Source organism: Protopterus annectens, chromosome 5.part1 (assembly GCF_019279795.1).
Source record: "Protopterus annectens isolate FY-2018-M chromosome 5.part1, PAN1.0, whole genome shotgun sequence".
Lineage (NCBI taxonomy): Eukaryota > Metazoa > Chordata > Ceratodontiformes > Protopteridae > Protopterus > Protopterus annectens.
The window spans coordinates 483,770,413-483,778,800 of record NC_056736.1 but is presented as its reverse complement, the minus strand read 5'-3'; positions in this window follow the sequence as shown (position 1 = coordinate 483,778,800).

Here is an 8,388-nt window from a genome sequence, read left to right as displayed (position 1 = left end):
ATTACTATAATGTTATGATATCTGCATTTATGGGTCTCAGCACTGTTTTAGTTGATTATGCACTGAATTCCAAGATTTCTAGCAAAGTATGCTACTGCTAGCCTTGATGACATTTTTATTTCTCCAGAGGACTGGCAAAGTCATTTCACCAAAGTCCATGTTCTAAACACTTTACATCATGCATGATTAACAGCCAACCCCAGTGCAGGTAATTTGGGCATTCCAGGATATATATATATATATATATATATATATATATATATATATATATCATGCATGGTTAACAGCCAACCCCAGTGCAGGTAATTTGGGCATTCCAGGAGTCTGATATATATACAGGGGCGGCTCGTGGCATAGGGCTGCCGGACTGCAGCCCCCTCAAAAATAAAAAAGCAAGAAAAACAAATGAAAAATAAAAAAAAATATTTTTTTAAATTTCGCGGACTTCGCGCATGCGTGCTTGTGCTTTACTGGAGTTTGTGTATGGTGCTTGTGCTTTACTGGAGTTTGTGTATGGTGCTTGTGCTTTACTGGAGTTTGTGTATGGTGCTTGTGCTTTACTGGAGTGTGTGTGTGTGTGTGTGTGTGTGAAAATGCCCCAGGTGCTTATGGTGGTGTGGTAGGGAATGCCTCAGGCTTGAACCCTGTACCCTGTATGCAGGTGTTAAAGACTTGAGTTCCCTACCCACCACCATTTGTAAAAAAATTTCAGATTTTTACCTCATATTCGATCTGATCTGTTCCTCATAATATCTGTGGTTTGTAAATGTTGCAATGCTTGATATTTGATGGTGTAGTAGTAGCATTGTTGCCTCACAGCTGTAGGTTCTTGGGTTTGATTCTTGGCTGGGGTTCCTTCTTTGTGGGGTCTGTATCTTCTCCTGTGTTTGTGTGGGTTTGCTTTTGTGCCCTCCCATGTTACAAAGACATGTCTGCATTATTTCTTCCTGGGCCTCTGCTGAAAATTGTTTATTTGTTCAAGTCAGACTGTCCTGATTAAAAATGTTAAATAAAATTGATAGGCATTTGAATTTCAGACTTAAGGGTTTCTGAATGTTTAATTCCTTGCGTATTTGATGGTGCAGTGGTAGTATTGTTGCCTCACAGCTATAGGTTTTCTGGTTTGATTCTTGGTTGGGGTGGCTTCTGTGTGGAGTCTGCATCTCCTCCATGTGTTTGTGTGGATTTGCTCTGGTGCCCTGCCATTTTACAAAGACGTGTCTGCAGTTTTAATCCCTGCTGAAAATTGGTTTTGTTCTGTCCGCAGTAAAATTGACAGGCATTTGAATTTCAGACTTCAGGTTTCTGAATGTTTAATTCCTTGCATAATTGATGGTGCGGTGGTAGTATTGTTGCCTCACAGCTATAGGTTTTCTGGTTTGATTCTTGGTTGGGGTGGCTTCTGTTTGGAGTCTGCATCTCCTGCCTGTGTTTGTGTGGATTTGCTCTGGTGCCCTGCCATTTTACAAAGACGTGTCTGCAGTATTAATCCCTGCATCTCTGCTGAAAATTGTTTTTGTTCTGTCCGCAGTAAAATTGACAGGCATTTGAATTTCAGACTTCAGGTTTCTGAATGTTTAATTCCTTGCAGATTTGATGGTGCAGTGGTAGTATTGTTGCCTCACAGCTATAGGTTTTCTGGTTTGATTCTTGGTTGGGGTGGCTTCTGTGTGGAGTCTGCATCTTCTCTCTGTGTTTGTGTGGATTTGCTCTGATGCCCTGCCATTTTACAAAGACGTGTCTGCAGTATTAATCCCTGCCTCTCTGCTGAAAATTGTTTTTGTTCTGTCCGCAGTAAAATTGACCGGCATTTGAATTTCAAACTTCATGTTCTTCAGAATACATAGTAGCACAACCTTTTTTCTAGCAATTTTCTAAGTTTATAAGATGAATATTTTAAATTTGTCCCTATTTTTGGGACTGTATTCCCCCATTATTGGCTTCGTCCAGGTTTTTGTGCTAAGGTTGACAGCTATGGCAAGAACTGAATTCACTAAATATGGACTGTAGAATTGTGCATATTTACTGATAAAGGTGCACTGTAGAATTGTGCATATTTACTGATAATGGTGGACTGTAGAATTGTGCATATTTACTAATAATGGTGGACTGTGGAATTGTGCATATTTACTAATAATGGTGGACTGTGGAATTGTGCATATTTACTAATAATGGTGGACTGTAGAATTGTGTATATTTACTAATAATGGTGGACTGTGGAAGTCTGAGTAGACTTTTTATGATAAATGTTCTCAACTGGGCAGTTTTGCCATTATGGGTGCATATGTTTTGTTTCATTGCTTACTGGAAAAATGTTCAAAACAAATTTAAAACACCCTCTAACAAGTGTACTGTATTGTACAAGGAATATAATTTTTAGTACAATGAGGAAGGTGTATCAAAGAGCACATGTATGTTTCATATGCAAGGGGCCTATGATTCGAAAACAGCCCAAAATTAATCTTTATCTGCCACTGGCAAAATGTATTTTCTTTGAATGTGGGTTTCAATGCTGTTTCAATGAATGTGAGTTTCAAGGGCAGAGAAGTTTTAATGCTAAGTTTTCATTGTGAGACTGCATTGCTTTGTTTAACAGATGACTTAATGTTTGTGCTGTAAAATACAAAATAAAACTTTCAAATGAAGTCCAATCATTGAAGTAAAGCAGTATGCACATTAGTGTTTATGGTAAATGGAGTGAAATAGCCAAGTAATGGTTAATTGGAATGGCTGCAGAGGCTCCAGTTCAACCATTATTTTGTCAGGGGAGGGCAGCAAACTCAGACAGGCCCAGCTGAACTATACCTCCCAACTGTCCAGATTTTCAAAGAATGAATAGATTTTTGCTTCTTATTTTTGGTTTGTTGTTCATAAAATTTGTAGTTTTAATTCCTAAATGATTTGCCAGAAGTCACTAAATAATAAGTTTCAGACTTCATAACCTTCATAAAAATGCATGTTAAAGTAAGAGCCGTTCTATCAACTGTCTCAATTTATACAAGAGCAATTTTTAGTACTGTTTATATGTGCCCCCAATATATTTGGCCTTGTTCAGATTTACTTCATTAACAGGTTGAGAGGTACATGCAAATAAATTGCTTTATAGAATTAGGCATAGCCAACCTCTCAACTGTCCCCAATTTTTGGCTCAAAATGTTGCTCTTCCCCCTTATAATCCCTCCATAAAATAGCAATTTTGGAAGAAAACATGGAGGGTTTACAATTAAGAAATAACTGTAATAATCAAAGTTATAGATTACTTGAAATGCATGTAGATTCTTTTATTTTGTCAGCTGCTCAAGGTAGCAGTACTAATATTAAAGTGTCCCTTCTTTGACAGGTAGAAGCTGTATTGTGTGTCTATTTTATATTTTTGCATCACAATTTTGGTCCATTTTTCATAAAATTGTGTTTTTGGCAAATTAGTGACAAATCACTAAAGACTGAAGTTAGAAAATGACAGACATTTGAGTTTCAGATTTTATACCCTTCAGAAAATTCATACTAATGCAAGACCTATTCTATTATCTTTCTAAGTTTATTAGAGCAATATTTAAAAATTGTCCTTATTGTTGTGCCTTTGTCCCACTTCTGTGTATGGCTTTGTCCAGATTTCTTGCTCTTGAAGTTGAGAGGTATGACAAATGTGTCAGGGCCATCACAGTCAGCCAGAGAGATTTCAAATTGTGACATGCTTGTTGCACCCCACTCCCCATGTAGTGACTCTGGATGTGTCCAAGCAAGGCAAGGAGTAGTTGTATCTACCTTGGATGGGGAGGACACACTGCATAAGTACTACAGTGGCTTTTCATCTGTCCTTGATTTTGCAGAATGGTCTGGTTTCTGTCATATTTTTGTACTGTTGATTTATGCTTATTACTCAAAGTGCCTGTTGCTCTGTGTTTAAGTAGCAATGCTTTAATGACCATAAGGTAAGCTTGTCTGACATTGTAAGATGCAAGTAAGCTTTAATAAGCATACTGTTAAAGAATTGCCAACATTGAAAGCCTTTCTGTTGTTGCCATGCAGAGAATACTTGACTAGATAATGTATAAGCCTTGGGTATTAAAGGACAGGATTCCATTATTTTAAAAAGCTCATTACACTTGTTGGAGACTTCCAGTCATCTCTACAGGCTTTACCCGTAAACTAAACAGAATGCCAATCATGTGTGGTCCATAACCTGTACAGTAATCCTTTAAGCAATGTATCTTGAGCTTGTTTCTTGTTTGCTTTTCATTTTTTACTTTTATCATGTTTTCCCCATGAAACAAGTTGTCAGGCAGCAGGTCTTTTTAGGATAAGAAACATTTTTACAAGTGGGGGCATCACATAGATTTCTACTTTCAGCATGTTGCTTGGTACTTTAATAAAGCTGAATATATTATAATTAGAACTGCAGTGCAAGGAGAAGTGGTTTGAGTTGAGTGCTTCTGGTTTTCTTATACTTGATTTTGACTGGCATTCCAGTAATGTATTTAAAAAGTAATTTATTTTTTCATGCCTCACAACCTTTTGTTTCCATCTAGATATTAACTAAGCTGTCATGCAGCCAATGCATTGAAATATTTTTATTCTTCTACACTTATTTTTGTCTTGATTGGACTTTCATAATGATGGTTTGCCACCCAGGGCAGCGTATTTAATTAAAGTTAGTTTTTTTGTGGTTTTGTGCATAGCTCCTCCCCTTTATGGTTGAACACACCCCTTCCCTTTGACCCCGCCCATTCAGCGTCTCCTGCAGCCCCCCTGTGATTTGAAGTCACCAGCCGCCACTGTATATATATATATATATATATATATATATATATATATATATATATATATATATATAGTTCCCCTTCACAAGATTGAATATATGAATACTCAAAACTCATAAGCCCGAGCCCAAAATCTCGAGTATTCATATACTAGAAATTGTGAAGGGGCACAAAAGGAAAGAAAAAAACACTTTTCTAACATTTTTGCAGGGGGCACCTGCATTCTTCACACCCCCCTACTTAAATATACCAACTCCAAGATTGTACTACAGCAAAGGAGATAGAAATGTACCATTACGCGCTATATGCATAAGCGCACGATATATATATATATATATATATATATATATATATATATATATATATATATATATATATGTATGTATATATACACACACACTATGTCATAAGAATATAGTATGACCACACAGAGACTGTAGAAGCCATATGAAAGTGGCTGTATATATCACTAGGAATGAGGTCAGGGCTTTTTCAGGATAGCTAATTGATAGCATAAGTTCAATCTTAACTTTCTAATAATAGCATGTTCTTTGATTGATATGAACCTCAAATGGACAGAGATAACAAACCAGGCATTCTGAAAGCTAACAAACATGCTGCTTTCTATGAAAAAAACTATTAGCTTCAGACTTTTCTGAAAAGTTTATAGTATTTGTGGATACCTCAGAGTTAAGGATTTGTACAGTATGACACAAAACAGAGTATGATGAACAGTCGATATTTTATACAAGCAAAAAACTGAATAATAACAAATGCAGATATTTAGAAATTGAAAGGTAATGCTAAGCCATAAATGGTCATGCTGTACTCTCAACCATTATCTTTTTGGTTGAGTTTTTTCTAGTTACAGATTATGCAGCCCATCAATGGCTATATAGCTAGAGAGATGCCAGTTATAAGGTAGTCAGATAGCCCTTACATCTAAACCCTTTCAGTTTAAAATTTTACACCACCTGTGTCACCGCCATATAAATACATGGGTTGTCACAGGCCTACACCTCACCTAAAGCCACAAGAACTGATGGTTGCATCCTTGGGTAAACATGTATTGTAAAGACTGTTAGACCAATGATGAAAATGAACGGGAGCATGGGAGAAAAAAGCCATGCCATTGCTGAAGCTAGGCTTTAGGGAGCATGATAGGTGATAGATACTGTGCCCTTGGGGGGGAAATAGATACTGAATCTTATAAGCTACCGAGGGACAGTTGTTAATGTCTGTTTGTTGAGGTTAGCCTTCACAAAAGGAGAAGACAGTTCAAGAGTGCTGAAAAGAAGACTGATTTCCATAAGAATGAAGTGCAAAATGTCTGAACTGGATTTATCCTACTTATAAAGAAAAACTAGATAAATTCTACAAGTTGCTGCATGCCTTTTGTAATATGCTGGTATGGTCCTAGGCAAGGAATACAGTCACCTGAACAACTGAGGAGCTGTTTCTTAATTTTTCTAAGTACCTGCTTGATGATGTTACATATACTTTTATAAGTTTATCAGCGGAGTCTCGCTGAAAAAAAGGTATGTCTATACATTGCTACTTTTTTTCTGATTGAAGTGCCTCATTTCTACTATATGTTTGAACTCTTTTCATTTGTTATCAGTAAAGTTTAATTTGCAGTTGGAATCATACCTCTCTACCTCTTAAAGCAAGAAATCTGGACAAAGCTATTAATAAAAGTGTGACAAAGGCCCAAAAGTAGGGACACTTTTTAAATATTGCTCTTACAAACTTAGAAAGTTGATAGAATAACAGGTTTTACATTAAAATGGATTTTCTGATGGGTATGAAGTCTGAAACTCAAATGTTCATCACTATTATCTTACTTCAGTCTTCAATGATTTGCTACTAATTTGCCAGAAAACCACAAGTTTATGAAAAAGGACCAAAAATATAAGTCAAAAATCTGGCCATTCTGAGAAAAATTTACAGTCACTATATTTTATGTGCATGAAAAGAGCAAGAAATATGACAACACACACGCACAAACATGCACAAACACACACACACACACACACACACACACACACACACACACACACACACACACACACACACACACACACACACACACACACACACACACTTTTCATTATCTCTTCATAAATTGTATTGGGCTATTTTTCTTTTCTGGACTTTTTCCAATTTCTCCAGATAAAGTCAATACCTAATGCAATGACTTGCAGATGAATACACTGACAGCACTTGAGCTGCATTAACATGAAATAAAGGTTTCTTTTTTTTGTTTGAATACTTTTGTTTTCACTGATTTTCTAAATTCTGAAATTAATGCACTTTGTGTTCTATGACTTTTAAAGAAACATGTACTTTATGCATTTGCAGCATAGCCATTGCTTCTGACAACAAAAATAACATTATTGTTGAGTACTAATCCAAATGCACTTTGATGTCACTATGGGGAAGGCAATTGTTTTTAATTATACCCCACTTAGTTGTCATTAAATGGGATAGCAAAGTGCCCTATAAATCTATGAGGTAGCATTGGGTTTCAAAAAATCCTATAGAGGTTTAGCTGCTTAAATAATAAATACAGTATGCTCCTCTAGAGATTTCTTTCTTTGTCCTTTTTTAAAATCACCAGTTGCTGGATCTCAAAAAGCATTTTAGATGGAAAGAGTTAAAAAAATATGAGGATGTAACATGATGGGAACATGATTTCTAACAGATTCTTCTAATAGAGAGTTGACTCAATATTTTCTTGAACAATTATATAAGCTGTACTATATCTACAGCGACTCTAATACACATGTAAGTATTATAACATAAACATACAGTTCACTTCAAAAGTAGATGCTGCCTTGTGTTATATGATTTTTCTATGAATATAGTATAGTAAGATACTGATACTGCAGAACAGTGTCACCTTTCGGCTTGCCAGTGCCAGAGAGTTTTTTGGTTCACTGAGGGTCTCCCACCCACCCACCTTTGAGTGAAATGAAACAGTGGATGCTCTTAAGGTCATGGGAATATGGTTTATTAGTCTTCTGATGGTGATATCGTCATCCCATGACATAGCAAATTGTATCCAACAGGAAAAAAATATATGCCCATAAATGGGGGAAATGCAACATTTGTTTTATAAAAAAATTGCATAAATCCAGAACTTTTAAAGACAGGAAGTATAAGAAGCTGTTTTCAAAGCATTAAAATAATATTGAAATCTCTAATAGGAATATAAGGATCATGACAAACCAAAAAAGAGAAACATACAAGACCTGTTTAAAACAGATGCTTTCCGGACGTTCTCCGGTAGATGCAAAAGTCAAAGATGACGAAATTCTCCTGAAACTAAGGTAGTTTTCCACACTTTATTTTAAAGCTTCAAACATCCAGCTTTTTGTCGGTTAATACTAGCCAACTTCCTCAGAACAAACAAACACATCACTGGCATTCAGAACGTACTTATAGTTCAAAAACCTTTCACGTGATGAGTGTAATAGGGTTATAAAATACATTCAAAACTATGAAAAACCAAGGAAAACATAAAGATAAGTTAAAAACATTGTCTTAGGCAGATACAATAACATAGACACTGTGACATTCAAACTGATACCATATTAAAACTGTAAATTAGGTTGTTTAAAACTCT